Below are 17,166 nucleotides of genomic sequence, written 5' to 3'. Positions count from 1 at the left end.
TGGATTTCACAGGGCCTGTTGCTTTTAAAATTTTGGAAGTCTTCTTTAAGAAAAAGAATAGGGGCCCTGGCCGGTTGGCTCAACGGTAGAGCGTCGGCCTGGCGTGCAGGGGACCCGGGTTCGATTCCCGGCCAGGGCACACAGGAGAAGCGCCCATTTGCTTCTCCACCCCACCCCCCTTCCTCTCTGTCTCTCTCTTCCCCTCCCGCAGCCAAGGCTCCATTGGAGCAAAGATAGCCCAGGTGCTGGGAATGGCTCCTTGGCCTCTGCCCCAGGCGCTAGAGTGGCTCTGGTCGTGGCAGAGCGACTGCCCCGGAGGGGCAGAAAATCGACCCCTGGTGGGCACAGCGTCGCCCCTGGTGGGCGTGCCGGGTGGATCCCGGTCGGGCGCATGCGGGAGTCTGTCTGACTGTCTCCCCCCCCCCCCCCCCCCCCCCGTTTCCAGCTTCAGAAAAATACAAAAAAAAAAAAATCACATTTAAAAAAAAAAAGAAAAAAAAATAGGAACTATAAACGCAAAATTAGAATTAAAGTGAATATTTACTTAGAATGAGAAAAATTAATCAAACAAACTATAAATTAAAATCAACAACAACAATTGCTGACCATGGCCAAGCACAGAGGACTCGTGACACGTGAACATTGCTAGGACGCCTCGCTGGGCCTTGAAGGCCAGTGTGCACGGAGGCCTTGGGACCCAAGCATCATCAGCCTCGCGGTGGTCATGTCCAGGCTCACTTCACGCGGTCATGGAAAGGATGACATGAGGCAAAGCCAGTGTCTGCTTAGTGCAGAGTCTGACGCACCAACATCTTCATTTCACTCAGAAATCCTCAGGCAGAGGAGGCTGTGAAAAGCTGCAATCGCTTAATTGTTCGTCCTACACATTCTTCCTTTTCTTCTGTGCCAGACTGGGGGCATGCGGGTAAAATTAAAGCAGGGAGTAACAGGAGGACTAAATTAGATAAAGTGTGTGGATGTGACTCACATAGTGCCTTGTCTCTATTAAATTAATGCGTGACTGTCAAATTGGATTATGGTTTGCTGGAAGCTGACCTCTCAGTAGGGTGAGCATTAGCCAATCTATGTACTTGTAAAATAAGGTGCATGCACAATAGCAGGGATAGAAATTGAGGTCTGAGAAAGTGTTTGTTAGCTGAGCAAGACCTTAACTGCTTTGGAGAAATCTTGCCACCTGATTTAAAAGAGCACAAAATTAGCCTTTTGCTGTATTGCTTCCCGGATGAATCTGTGTCTGTGCTAACACTCTGCCAGGCATTCTGTCTTCTGCAGACCCTTCCCCAAATGACATTTTCCATGAGTCCACAAGACCCAATAAACAAGCATAATGTTCCAGGTAGGGATCTTCTGAGTATTCCTCTACAAATATGGTTTTATGTTTTGCTCAATTGATGTAATTTTGATTTTTATATATTTGTGAGAATAGATCAATCCAGAATAATCTTTATGTACAATATGTATTTGTTTTACTTTTTAGTCATACTTTATTTCACTCTTTTCCCCCTAATTTTTCTTGAAAAAGTAATTATTTTCTTGATAGGTGAATAGCTTTGAGTTTTTGTTTGTTTGTTTTGGTTTAATACTCAAAACGGAATACATCAAACATCTGTGAGAATTAAAACAAAGAATACAGATGTTGGTCAGTAAATCCATGCCCAACCAAAGTAAGCAACTTCAGGAACACATGAATATTTCCTGGAAAATTAGCAATCAAAGCAATTAGATATAATTTTGTCTCAAAAACTCACATTCTGAGCAAACCTCTATCACAATCCCACTACTGCAAAATGCTGGAGTTCCTGCATAAACAGGAGCCCTCAAATCTGCTGCATCTCTGGGCAAACTCTGAGCTCCTCCTTTAAGACAGATTTCCAACCCAGTTCCTGGGTTCCGGATAAAGACAGGCAAAAAAATTCTGTTAAGGATCAGATATTTTTATTCTATAGGGAGAAAAAACCATCAAAATGCTTAAATACGAAATTATTGAACAAAATTCAGTGAAATATTAAAGAATATGAAAATACTTAAATAGTAAGGAAATTTTTTTCTCATTGTGTAGATAAAATAATGGAATATTGCCAGAGCCTTTCTGCATTGCTCTAATATCAGGCATATTGAAGAAAAAAAATGAAAATTTTAATCTAGGAATTGCCACTGATATATATCTAAGTAAAATCTAGTTTTCTGGACCAAGAAGGACAGATTTTATACATAAGAAAACAAAGTCTCTGTTTAAAGACTACTTGAGAGAAACTGAAGTGATATAATTTATAATTTTAAGTATGAAAATAATTAAAAAGGATTTAATTATACTCAGCATCTGGCATGAGCTACTACTGTGATTCTGCTTGGGGTGGGGGGACTTGGGCCTGGCCCAGACCAGCACATGTTGGGGAGGGGGACATGCCAAGGGCTTTGAAATCATTTCACAAGTCAAACAACTTTGGTATTTATTGTTTTAACACAATAGAGTGAGTGCTTGGTTAGACAAAATGACTAGTTCATTTTGCCATGTTAAGATAATCAAACCCACTCTTGTCATTTAATTATAGAAATGACTACTATTTAGTGCACATTTACTGCGGGTCAAATATTGTAGGTATTAGGCTAGCAATATTCCATGTAATTACCCATGTAATCAACACAACTTTTGTACTATTACAAGGTCAACTTGTAAGTAGTGGCAGAGGCAGGACTCTCTCCAGCTCAGCTGTGCTCCGAATAGAATGGCTCTTCGGATTATTGCACGTGGAGACAAGGGGCCGGACTGTATCCTCCCATCAGCCAGTACAGGCTGTGGGCCACCCTCTGGGAAGGAGAATACTGTCCGGTGGGGCAGTCTCCTGTAGCAATGCCCAGTGAGGCACCAGACCCCAATATTCACATCAGCTGAGGATGTTTCTTTGGCCCTGAGGTAGGATCTCCGTGGAGAGCCATGGCATTAACCATTGTTTACCTCTTGTACTGCTTGAATCCACTTTCTCTTTATAGTAAGTTTTTCTCTCACCTAGGGACAGGCTCTCCAGGGAAACTTATTCCCTGGGAAACTTGGGGTTAAAAGGATGAACAATAGCCCCTCAGCAGTTCTAATCAGAGCTGTAACACTCACTGTTCCCCCTCACCTAGGCAAGCATCTCTGATAAACTAGGCAGCTAGCTGGAGCGCAGAGGTAGGGGGCAATCCAGACTCATCCCTGTGGGGCTGAGCCCCTGGCTTCCAAGTGCCAAACAGGCTGTGGTGACTGCTCATTTTTTTTTTTTTGACATTAAGACTTAGCACAGAAGTGTCAAGAACTTGAAGACCACAGCAATTGAAACTATCTAAAGTGAAATTCAGAGAGAAGAAAGGAATTTGTAATAAGAACAGAGCATCAACGATGAAATGGGGACACTTTAAGCCTCTATGAAATCGAATTAGTGACCTCCACCTATGACAGGAGGAGGCTGGATGCAGGATTGAGCAGAGGAGTGCTAGCCGCTATGCAGACCCAACAAAGCCCTGGTCCACCTCATAGGAAACGCTGGGTTGAATATGCCCGTCAGAGTGTCCTGTGTACTCTTTATAACCTCAAGTAGCTCAGTCACCAGATCCAGGCCACCCCAGGAAGGATGTGATCTTGGCTAAGGCATCTCACTGCAGCAGAAAGAGCCCTTGGCCAAGCCAAGTGCTGGAGGGACCAGTTCCCCAACCCTACTGCCACTGGGCAGCAAGCCCCACCCCTCCAGGGTGATCTGGAAGCATGCGTCCAGGTCAACTGCAAGGTACATGGGCTTGGGAGCCAGCCCGCTCGGGTTCTGGTCCTGACGTTGCCATTCAGGTAAGGTCCAAACTTCTCTGGGTTTTGGTTTCCCCAAGTATATGATGGAGTTGGTAACAGCTGCCATGGTAACCCATGGTAATCTCCCTTGTGGGATTTTTTGAGGATTAAATGAGTTGATTTAGGTAAAGCATTTAGAACCTTCCCTGGCCTGCTCTAAGTATTTTATAGATGTTTGCTAATACTGCTCTCATTATCTCATTTAACATTCTCATTAACCCTAGTCCATAGGCATTTTTTGTCTCCATTTTGCAAATCAGAAAACTGACATTTCAAAAGTTCAAGAAACTTCCTTCAGATCATCAGATAGCACAAGGTAGGGTCAGAATCCTAAGCTAGGTCTGTTTGTGCCCAAAGGCCACCTGTGTGATGAAATAAGTTTTTGTTATTGTTTGTTGGCCCTGAGTTATATGTGTAGACTATATGTCTTTTGAGTTCCTTTTATGAACAATGTTCAGCACAGACTAAGCACTCAATCAATGTTTGCTGTCCGGAAGGATGAAAAACCCATAGCTTGCTTTGCTTGTAGAGACCTGGCCAATTGCCACCTTGTTCTGTCCTTGAATTAATTTTTTTTTGTTTTAATTAAGGACTATACATCTTACACTAATATCATATCCCACACAAATAAAATCACTAAGTAAAGTTAGATGATGAGTTGCAGACATTTCTAGAACTTTGTTTTCTATCTCCCTGAAGAACTTCAAGCACATAATTGAATCAATGTGCCTTTTTTTCATAAGTGTTTCTCAATTCCTTTTTTTTTATTTTTAATTCAGTACATGTCATTATAAGGAGATTTATTATTTATTTTAATTTATCTTATTTACTTGCAGTAATTAAGACGAGTAAGAGGTTTAAGGGACTCATCAAGTAGGCACTAGTTCCCATCTCAGCTCACAATCCATCGTGGTTGAAAAGAATAGGTAATAACTTAGGGTATGCTAAATGCAAACAGGAGATTTTAGTTTTTTTAAAAAAAAACACTACAAAATACCTTCCAGCGAGATTATAGGATAATGTGCAGTGCAGTATTTAAGTAAGCTAACATACTGGCGCAACTTTGGTGGTAGCAGCAAAATTTGTTCTATGTCACTCATTAACGTTTTCATTAATAAATTCATCAGGGGTTAATGGGAGTCTCATGTGAGTAATCAAGACCAGGATTTTCTTTCCTGGCTGCCTCACTGATCAATCTTAACATTTAAGCAGCAAATTTCCTGGAAAAACAAGCTCCAAAAGAAATGGTCTAGTTGAGTGAAATATTGTAGCAGACATCTGTGATTGTTGCCTGTCCCCTTCTCATGCAGTACCATGATTTCCCCTCGAAAATACCCATCCCCTGTTATTCTTAGTTTACGTGGTTTGAGTAGAACTGTGCCCATGGTTGGATGTGTGACATACAAGGTTTAAATAAAACAGTGTGAACCAATTGGAACAGACCGCACTTCATAGAAGGGCTTTGTTGGCCTGTTAAAAATAAAGAATCTCACTTCCTTCTGGGGTTAATGAGTGGATCAGCAATACGGTAGTCATTGCTGGCAGCCATTGTGCCGTCATAAAGAAGGTCAGTTCCAAGGAACGTGGAGTCATCATGGGAGGGGAGCATAAACCAAGCGGGAAAGATAGGGAGGGAGGCAGACCTGATAACATTGCATAGCCCTTGGACCACCTGTACTTCAGGTTCACTCTAGAAATTTTCAATTATATCAGTGTGAGTGTGTGTGTGGGTGGGGTGGAGGGGTGTAATGACCTTACCACTGTGAGTTGAATTCTCCATCATATATGTAATGCCGGTGGCTGAGGCCAGGCGCGTCCACACTGGATTCTGGCAGATGGTAGAGAAACTGCAGAGCCAGAAAGCATTGGGCCGGTACCGTTTAATAAAGTGTAGCAACAGTGGAGGAGCAAACAGGCAGGGGAAAACCTCTTCTCCTGGCAGGAAGTGAAAGAACAGTAAAAACGACCCCTCACAGTAGCGGGCAGATGATCCACCAACTGCAATCCCTTGAACACAAGTACCTGTAGCCTTACATAAACTATCCAAATGTGGTGCTGCCACGCGCTCACGCACTCATCAAGCAAAGTGCTTACAGTTGGTAAAACAGCAAGCAAGCCTAACACAGCTGTTTTCCCCACAACCTGCAATTGAAAGAGTCCTAGTATTAATAGCTGTTACCTAATAACAGCATCAGTTTTCATTATGTTCTTAAGTATTCGCATCTTTGGTAGTAGCAAATATATTTTCTAAGTACTTAAGGTTACTTTCCATGCAGCTTATAAGACCAATTGCTCAGCAATGTATTCAGTGGATATGCTAGGGTGACTTATATGTCAGAGTCTTCAATAATACGGTGTTTTGAATTTAGACACAATTTATGCTCTCTTATTTTTGTGTTTTTGTTGCAATAATTACATTCAATTAACTTGATAAACTTAATATAACAATTAAATTAAAAAATGACTAAATAATAATGACCTCAAAAATTTAAATAATGGGAAATCACACAAAGAAAGGAAAAATTATTGTACTAAGAGATGGAGTACAGAATTCTGGTACTGCTCTTAAACAATAAATTTAAGTGTAAGCTTACTAGCAACTAAGGCCAAAAGAAAATTAGAACAGATTTCATAATTTCTATTGTTTGTTAAGAGGAAGTTTGTCAGTTATTCAGAAGAAACAAACTTCTTATCAAATATTTTCTTTTTAAAAAGTTTTTCTCAGATCCAAGAGTCTGGACTTTTGTTAAGGAAGTCACATTTTGTTTGCTTTGTTTCATTTTTTTTTTCTCCCTTCTTCGTGAGACATGGTAGCTACTTTAGAAAATGCTGTGATAACATTTTCATGGCTTGCCGAATGCCTAATGATTACAGAAGAAGAGATAGAAAACAGCTGGTTTAACCTTCAACCGGGCCAAGACTGAAGTGATGTATCTTATCAGACAATTGAAACCACGTGCTCCAGCTCAGACCTCCTGCTCAAAGGTCAAGGAGGTAATGTGCAAATTCGGGATGCTTCTGAAAGTCTTTTAAAAGACTTCTGGGTGGTAAAGCTTGCCTGAAATGACTTCTTCATGTTCTCTGGAAATTCAAACCCAGTATTTTTGCACAGAGTCTGAACAAAAGTGGTTGAATTTGACCTTGTTACTTCAAAGCCTCTATTGCACTCTTAAAGATAAAGGAAAACATCGCTGCCTCAAAACAAATGGGCCGCTGGCTCCAAGCAATCATTTGAAGGTACTTAAACAGTCAAAAGCCATTAATATTATCACAAAGTTGTACCTCTCTTCTTGGGAATCTGGAAAGGACAATTCAGTTTCCTTGGCTGGCATCGATGTTTGGCTCCATTTCCGTTCTGTCCTCAGTCACAAGTCTCTTGTCCTTAAATTAAGTGCTTCATCAAACAGTTTATGGGACTCAATTAGTCCCTTTATTGTTCTTCCAGAAACCTGTACCCTCTGTGTCAAAAATCCAGAAATAGGCAAATTAAAGCCACCAGGTCAAGAAACAGTACGTAGTAACAGTTGATTGTGCATATAAGGACAGTTCTCCAAAGGGGAGCTTTCAGATTTAAAACTGAAGTAAAGCTCAGGGGCATGATGTTACAGGGTAGTTTATAAAGTGAAAATGAAGAAGTTGTTTAATGCCTACAATGATTGGCTGTTAGAATCCCCAGATGGTAGGGGATTGGTTGAAAGGATTGTCTATACCAATTTTAGGAAGATGACTTAAGGTTTTTTTTTATGATTATTAAATACATGTACAAAATATACCCTAAATCAAGTTTTGTTTATGTTCATGAAATAAACTAGCATTAGTTTTGCTGATGTGAGCAGGTATTTATCTGGCGCGACTTCTGAGAGAACGTCATTAGAGTATTGTGTAGGCGGGCATTAAGGATACAGACTCTGGATCCTTACCTCTTAAATTCAAATCCTAGCTCCACACCCTTGCTAGATGTGTGATCTTGACTTAACCTCTCTGTATCTCAGTTTCCCATAAAATGGAGATGATGAAAATAAGTGCTGCTCCTAGGGTTGTGATGAGGGTCAGGATATTAATATATAATAAGTGCTTAGAACAGGTGCTGGCCCCTGGTAAGTGCTAATGCTTATCCGGGGTCATTATCATCGAGGCTGCTGTCTTTCCACTTGTATGGTTTCTGACAGTCCCTTTCAGGGAGGACAAGAATGCTGGCCCCCAACCCCCTCAGGCCCCCAGATGGGCTTGCAGTGAAAGCAGGGAAAGAAGCATAGATAGGATGGTTCCTGGGCGAGTGTTTCATTGGCATGATTTGACACAGAGCTAACATGTCTCACAACAAAGTGAGGAGGCCTCCTTTAGTACAACACTGGCTCTCCTTGGGCCTGCTGCACACAGCAAATGCTGCCCAGTGAGCTCTGAGACTGCAGAACCTGTACTCTTCAGTTCCAAACAACATCAGAGCGAGTACCACACCTCTTCAGATTAGATAACACAGACTAATCGCTGGTAGATCCCTCATATAAACCACAATTTATTCCGTGGTTTTTAAGTCATCTGCTCATCTTCACAACTTCTCTGTCAGAAAACTAAATTGAATTCAACAGCATGCCCTGTGCATGCAACATGGATAAACCTTACACTTGCATCTCCACCTAATCCTTCCTTCCTTCCTTCCTTCCTTCCTTCCTTCCTTCCTTCCTTCCTTCCTTCCACCTCCCTCCCTCCCTCCCTCCCTCCCTAACTTCCTTCCTTCCTTCCTTCCTTCCTTCTTTCCTTCTCTGAACAGTTCCAGAAAGAATGTAAATAACACCACATGAGGAAGGATGCGAAAGAGAGAGCACTCTCACATGTTGCTACCCAAAGACGAATTGCTATAACATTTACAGAGGGCAGCTGTAGAAATGACAAATGCACATCTTCTCTGACCTAGCACTTAGGCTTTTGGGAATTTATCCTATAGATAAACTCCCAGGACCAAAATGGAAGAGGTACAAAGTTATTTAATGTGACATTATTTATAATAGCCAACGATTGGAAGCAATCTACATGTCCATTGATAATTTACAGTACATTAACCCAACTGAAATCTGCAACCTCAAAAAAAATTGAGAAAGCTCTTTTTATATTGACTTATTATTTTCCAAGATACATACACACACACACATACACACACGCGTCGACACATATGCTATCAGCTAAAATACATGGTTTAAGGACTTGGTAAAAAGGAAGGTTTCGCTATTCAAATTAGCTTTGGCTGCATTTTACAGAAAATCAAAATATTGATAATAGCAAGTGCTTAAACAAAAGAAAGAAATGTGTTTTTCTCTCACATAAAGAAGCCCAGCAGCAGGCACTCCAGTGCTAATGCTGTACCTCCTCGCGTTAGAGGCACCCAGGTGTGAGACTCAGCTCGTCCAGGCTCTTCACCCCATCCTCTCATAATGTGACTGGTGTCCTGGTGTCCTTGTGGCCTCACAAGTCAATCCTCTTTTAGGAAGCAGGATGGAGGAGGGGAGCAGAAGACCCTCCCTTCCCAGGAGGCCTTCCAGAATTCCCTCCCAACAGTCCCATCACAAATTTCTGACTGGATCTTAAGTGGCCATACCTTTTTCAAGGAGCTTCTGGGAAGTGTAGATTTTTGGCTGAAGTAAGGAAGCAAGCAAGGATGTATATTGGGAAGCTACTATCAGTCTTCTTGTCCTTTTGAATCATGGAATAAATGGCCTATTTAAAAGCTAAACAAAAGTCACATTTAAAATGTTTAAAGAAAAAGGCTACAAAGTGATGCATAGGTCAGGTCAGCCTCTTTTGAGTTTCTTGTCCACTGAGGAGCTGCCCTTTCTTCCAGTCTCTGACTGTCCCGGCTCCTGCAAGTCTCTCTGCCTCTCTGGGAGCCCCCTAGTGGTCACCTCAGTGCCCTAGGATTGGGAAGCACCTATCAGGTGCTTGCAAGGTTTCCTTGAAGCCCTTTATTCACATCCTCTGCCAGGGGTCATTTGCAGACACGAATCCACAAGGTAAACTCAGAATAATTGTTCGTGGAGTATTTTCAAATACTATCTTAATTTTATTGATGAAAGCAAATTTTTTGCCATGTAACTAAATCTCCCTCAATTACCTGTCTTAAAGTAGCTTCATGTATTCTTGTAATAGGAAAACAAGAGTTATAATTTCAACTTCTATTTAACATGTTGAGTGCTAAGAAATACTTAAGGAAAACTATAGGTAGTTAACTCGATCTTGGCATCCCAAATGCTAGAGAAAATTGTAACTGAATTTATTAATATACACATTATACACTCAGTGTAGAAGTTTATTTAATCTCCTTCATTGTAATCTACAACTTATTAAACAAACTAATTTAATACTTTATAAATATTTTTCATAAATGAAACCAAGTGCTTTTGCCGTCCTTGAGCCGTTGCAGTCATTAAAACAGAGTAAAAGAACTTTTAGGAGTTCCTAGTTGGCATATTTTTATGTTATGGAGAGTGTTAATGGTGAATAATAAACACTAAGAACCACTCTCTCCAACAATGACAATGAGGAGCGGGGACTGTTGGCTTCCTTAGCTGTAACCATCCCATAGACCTTTAGGCCTGGTGGTCATGCTTCCTAACTATTCACAAAGCAGGCCTATAATACTGTGGCCTATTATATCCTATTAGCAATCTATGAGAAGTCTGGTGATTTTTTTTTATTCTTTTTTATTTTATTTTTTTTAATGGGGTGACATCAATAAATCAGGATACATATATTCAAAGATAACATGTCCAGGTTATCTTGTCGTTCAATTATGTTGCATACCCATCACCCAAAGTCAAATTGTCCTCTGTCACCTTCTATCTAGTTTTCTTTGTGCCCCTCCCCCTCCCCCTTTCCCTCTCCCTCTCTTCCCTCCCCCCGTAACCACCACACTCTTATCAATGTCTCTTAGTCTCACTTTTATATCCCACCTACATATGGAATAATGCAGTTCCTGGTTTTTTATGATTTACTTATTTCACTTCGTATAATATTATCAAGATCCCACGGCCCTGGCCGGTTGGCTCAGTGTAGAGCATTGGCCTGGCGTGCAGAAGTCCCGAGTTTGATTCCCGGCCAGGGCACACAGGAGAAGCACCCATCTGCTTCTCCACCCCTCCCCCTCTCCTTCCTCTCTGTCTCTCTCTTCCCCTCCCGCAGCCAAGGCTCCATTGGAGCAAAGATGGTCTGGGCACTGGGGATGGCTCTGTGGCCTCTGCCTCAGGCGCTAGAGTGGCTCTGGTCGCAACATAGCGACGCCCTGGATGAGCAGAGCATCGCCCCCTGGTGGGCAGAGCGTCACCCCCTGGTGGGCGTGCCGGGTGGATCCCGGTCGGGCACATGCGGGAGTCTGTCTGTCTCTCCCCGTTTTCAGCTTCAGAAAAATACAAAAAAAAAAAAAAAAGATCCCACCATTTTGCTGTAAATGATCTGATGTCATCATTTCTTATGGCTGAATAGTATTCCATAGTGTATATGTGCCACATCTTCTTTATCCAGTCATCTATTGATGGGCTTTTTGGTTGTTTCCATGTCCTGGCCACTGTGAACAATGCTGCAATGAACATGGGGCTGCATGTGTCTTTAGATTTAAACAGATGAGTCCTCTTGGAGGGAATCTCTTAATATCTGCTTCTCAATTTTCCATGCAAGAGGGGCTTCCCTTGCATACCCCAGGAGGAAGCAATATTGTAGGATCCTGATAAATCTAAGTGGTGTTTTTTGCCTCAAAAGCAGAAGGCAGATCACACACACACATACATACACACACACACACACACCTCACACTTACGCACACCTGAGTCAGGGCCTGCTTTTCCCTGTGCTGGCTCGTGCTGCCATTTGTACCCAGCATCCTGTGCCTGTGGGTCAGGTGCCCTAGACACATGCATGGGGGCTGCTTTGAGGACCAAGCTCACCAGCTGGCTGACGTAGGAGTGGCTGTGACTTCCTCATTACTTAAGAATCCTGCCTACAGCCTACACTATGTGGCTGGATTCTCCTGGAGGAAATCTACAGGAACCCCGATCCCTGTCCCTTTCATCTTAAGTTTTACCCATTTTAGTAACTGACAACACCATTCAGACACCTGGGAAGTCATTTTTGACTCTTTTCTTCATTCTCACTACTTTCAAACCATCCTCAGTCCTGTCTACTCTACTTTCAAAATACAGGTGAGCATGCCCACTCTCCTCCTCTCTGCGCCTCCAGCATCTCTCACCAGGAAGCCGCAGCAGCCTCCCACCAGGTCACCTGCTGGGACTGGTGCTCCCCTCCAAGCCCATGTTCATCCAGCAGCAAGATGATCATGAAGCATGTAGATCAGCTCACATTACTCCCCTGCTGGAAAGTCTCCAGTGGCTTCCAGTTGCCTGAAGAATAAAATCCAAACCCCTTTTCATGCCCTGAAAATCTTCTGCGCTCCTGCTCCAGCCCCATCACCTTTCTAACCTCTCTCAGTTTCTCCCTCTTGAGAAACAAGCTCGGGGCCCTGGGTCCCCTGTGCATTCCCACAACATCCCCTGCTGGGTCCCATCCAGGCTCCCTATGGCCCTCATGTTCTCCCCTCCCCTCTTCACAGGCTGGAGCCTTCTGCTTCGTCAGCTTAAATGTTTTAGTGCCTTCAATGGCTTAAAATAGAGGTCCTAAATAAGAGCTTTCTTGGACTATCTTATCTGTACTCCTCTTAGCTGATTTCCTCATTTTATGTTACCAGCAGACCCTATTTATTGTCGTCCTCGTGCTAACACTCTACTGTTATCATTTCTGCTTTGTTTTGTTTTGTTTACCACTATGTCCCAGAAACAGTCTTTGTCCTGGCACACAGCGGCCACCTGATAAATGTTTGCTGTTGGAGTAACTGACTAAACAAGTAAGGCTCCCATTGACCTATTTGTGCAGCAACGCATTCTGAGACTTTTAAGTTGATATTATCTCCCTGGAAATTTGGTCACAACCATTTTGGGTTTTTTTGGTTTTTTTTTAATGACTGAAGCATTTAACAAAACAGGAGGGACAGCTCAAAGGAAGCAGTAGGAAAAGCCAGAGATATGAAAGTCTCTGACAAGAACATTACCCCCTTACGGATCAATATTTCAAAACAAGAGCAGCTCACACAACTTTTGGAGTCACAAGTACAGACCACTGCATTAGCAAACGTGGAGTCAGGCTCGCTCTTGCCTGGGCCTTTGAACTTTTTCACTCTGCTGGGGCACCCTCGTCACCTCTCTGCCTCCCTCAGGAAGTGCTCAGGCGGCACCGTCTCAGGGAGGCCTCTCTGACCATCTCATTGAAATTACAGTCTCTGAACACCAACATAGGAACACACAGGCACCCTATTGTTTTTCCATGATACTTGTTACAATCTGATATGTGTGTGTGTATTTGTTCATTCTCTGTCATATCCCAGGAATTTATAAATTTTAGTAATTGATTTTTTTAAGAGAGAGGAAGGGAAGGGGAAGTGAGGGGAGAGAGAGGCATTGATTTGTTGTTCCACGTATATATGCATTCAAAGGTTGATTTTTTTATGTGCCCTGACCAGGGGTAGAAGCTGCAACTTTGGCTCATTGGGACAAGCTCTAACCAACTGACCTACCCAGCCTGGGCTTCAGGAATTTTTGTTTTATTCAATGCTGTATCCTCAGCTTCCTACAATATTGCTGTGCACCCTGTTGTTGTTCACTAAATATAGATAAAATAGATAGTGGTGATAGTGGTGCATTGCAGGAATGAAGAATTCGTTCATTTTTCAAAAGTCTTCAGATCTTTCTATATTGACATTGTATGCAATGCATTAATGTGAACAAAACGTTGTATGCAATCAAACCAGTTAAAATTGACTGTATTCCTGGCACTCAGCATAAGGCCATGCAGGCTGTGCACCACTCAGCCCCAGGGGGTCACATTCACAGAGACTCATGGAGACTGGACACAGCCCCGTGCAGATCTCCTGGGAGGAGTGAATAGTAGGTTCCTGTTGTTCTTGGGGGCAGAGGGGAGGAAAGGAGGAAGAAAAAGTGAAAAAAAAAGAAGGCAAAAAGAATAAAGTGGTGAAAGAAGTAGAAAAAAATACTGAAAAGGAGACCAGAAAAAGAGTGAGAAGGGGGAGGAGGAGGAGGAGGAGGAGGAGGAGGAGGAGGAGGAGGACGAGGAGGAGGAGGAGGAGGAAGAGGAAGGGAAAGCTGGGGAAAAAAAGGAGGAAAAAAATTAATATATAAAACTTGAACATCACCCAGTCACTTGGGCCCCTCACACCTGCAGGTCCATTGCTATCTAATATATGTACATTTACATAAATTGTCTGCATTAATTTTGAATAGAAGGCTTCCCTCCCACTGAACTTCATTCATTTATGGAATGCCCACTCTTGATGTTTTAGAGTAACCAAGCCAGTAGCTGCATGAACTATAAACTGAGACCATAGAAGCAGAAAGATGGGCTAAGAGGCTGTTGGAGTAATTATACTGGCTGATCTGACAGTGACTGAAGCCTGAGTGACAGCAATAGCTGTGACAATGGGCATGCAGTATACAACCAAGTGATGTGGGTGAAGAAATAGCAAGATTCTATAATGATCTGATGCAAAGAGAAGACATAAAATAAGACCCCAAGTTTAGGGACATCACAAAGCTGGCTACAATTATAAAACTGATATTTGAATAGGAGATTCTATTTGGAAACAATTAGGTAAGAGATGGAAAAATTAGTTTCTACATATGTTCAGAGAAAATTAATCCCTTGGAATTTAAACTGAGTCCTACTGAATGGAAAGGTTTATTAATAAAACAGCATACAAGAAAGGTGTCTGCATAATAAATTTCTCTTATTTTTATCCTTAATTACATGGGGATAACTCAATTATGTAAGAAAAAACTTTGATTTAGACTGTATCAATTTTCAATTCCCCTTTCCTAATGAGGTTATACAGGCAAAATAGCAAAAATACAAAAATTTGAACATAATTAGGAAAGGAAATTTTTAAACTAAACTTCACCAGTTTCCTGAGATGTTTAAAGAAGGAAAAGAACGAAGTCACACATGTTTTCTTTGGCTTATTGCCCAAAAAATTGTACTCAAGCTTCATAAGAAATTAGAGTAGGAGAAAACCTGGCAAAGCAAGAATAAGACAGGGATTGGGAAAATTTTCAGTAGATACAGCATGGTTAGAAATAAACTAAGAAAAAAGTATCATTTTATAAGAACTATAATCATAACAAAAACTTTAAACCTCATAAGAAGCACGTAAAGAAAAGTAAAGACTTGACTCATGAGAAACTAGAAAATGATATGCCTTAATCACTTACAGCTTCTCCACTGTGGCCACTTATGTGTAACCATGTGACACTGGACAATGAATATTGTCCTCAAAGGTGGTTGTGGAAATCTAGTGAGAACAATGAACACCTTTGCACAACATCTGCCATCTAGCAAGCACCTCAGTAAGCCATTGCTAGTCTAACTCTGATGATTCTAAAACGAGATCTCATCGTTGCTAAAAGACAAGATACTGACTTTTCTTCAGTTTGTCCATTGTTCATCCAGGTCAGTGGTAGTCAACCTGGTCCCTACCACCCACTAGTGACCGTTCCAGCTTTCACAGAGGGCGGTAGCGGAGCAACCAAAGTAGAAATAAAAAGATAGATTTAACTATAGTAAGTTGTTTTATAAAGATTTATTCTGCCAAACTTAGCAAAAATTGACATAAAATACTTGGTAAGTAATTATTATTATATGCTTTAACTTTCTGTAACTCTGCTTTATAAATTTTATAAAGTAAAGTTTCTTCCCTACTTTATAAATCACCATTACTGTGGAGCTGGTGGGCAGTTAGAAAATTTTACTACTAACAAGATGACGTCAGAGTAATGGCGGAGTAGGAAGCGATACCAGATCTTCAACGAGAAACAGAAAAACCTATCCTTGGAGCCTCCAGATGTTTCGCAATACACCCAAAGGTAAGATCGAGTGGAAAAATTGGCTAAATATATAACCAAACCCCAAAGGAAATAGGGAGTAAGAAATGCTCCGCCTTCCTCACTAACCTAAACAGGGCGGCTTTCTCTGGTAACTGTGAATATAGAAACTGAGGCGGGCAAAGGGGGTGAATAGATCCAGGCCGTGGCACAAACGGCTGAACCAGGCTGTGGCACAGAGATCCAAGCCAAGGAAAAACTGTTCCTGTGACAACCTGGGCAATACAGCTAACACCCGCGCCAAACCCAGACAAAGAAAGACAAGCGGAGCGGCCATTTTACCTGATCCCCTGGTAGCCGCATAGTGGGCGAGAGATTCCTTCCAAAGCCCCCGGAGGGTGCGCCCGTGTTACTCCACAGAGAGGCAGAGTCAGAGGCCTTTGTGTGGGCCAAAAGCCTCCGGGCTGCCCAGCACCCGGGGAGAGCCGCACACGGGGAGGAAGCGAGAGCTAATTCCAACACTGAAACTTTTCAGTGCGGGCGGGAGGTTTCACTCAGAGGGCGAGACTCCGACCTCACATCCTGGTCTGCGCGCACGGAGAGTGGGAAGGAGACTCCTCCCAGCACCTCCGGAGTGGGAGCCCGTGTTGTCCCACGGAGGGGCAGAGTCGGGGGCCTTTGTGTGGGCTGAGGGCAGAGTCACGGGCTGCCCCAGCGCCTTGAAAGAGCGGCACAAGGGGACAAGCGAGAGCCAATTCCAACATTGGAACTTTTCAGTGCAGGCAGGGGGTTTCACTCAGAGGGCGAGACTTCCGGTCTAACATCCTGGTCTGCGCATGCAGACCCGCCCGTGTTACAGGACAGAGTGACAGAGCCAGAGGTCTTTGAGTAGGCGAAAGCCCCGGCTGATTATGCTAGCAGCTCTGACTGACTGAGCCTTACCCAGAGCCCTGTGCTGAGTGGAAATAAGAGTGGGGAGTTGACCGCTCTTAGAGCCTCTTACTATCCAGGCAGAGGCAGCAGCAACCCCATAGTTGGATTCTCAGGTTGCTGGTTGAGGAAGGAAAGACTAGGAGAGAGGCTCCTGGAACACGGACTCTCTCACTGTCGGAGCCTATAAACGCTAATGAGCCTCGACTGCCAACAAGACTGAAGCACAATACATGACATCGCCATAGAGACTTATCAACTGCAAACCTCTACCTGAGCGTGCCAAAGGGGCAGAACCCGGGGTACAGAGTCGCCGACCAGGAAGAGGGAGAGAAAAGAAAAAGCAAGAAGATAACCTCTCAAAATCAGAATAATCCGCAGACTTTATAACCTATCCCATTTTATTATATTTGTTTGTTTGTTTCTCTTATCTTCATCCTTGATTTTTTTTTTCTTCTTTTTTCTTTTTTT

The sequence above is a fragment of the Saccopteryx bilineata genome, chromosome 3 (assembly GCF_036850765.1).
Source record: "Saccopteryx bilineata isolate mSacBil1 chromosome 3, mSacBil1_pri_phased_curated, whole genome shotgun sequence".
NCBI classification, from domain to species: Eukaryota; Metazoa; Chordata; class Mammalia; order Chiroptera; family Emballonuridae; genus Saccopteryx; species Saccopteryx bilineata.
The sequence above is the reverse complement of the archived record's forward strand: the minus strand, read 5'-3'. Positions refer to the sequence as shown.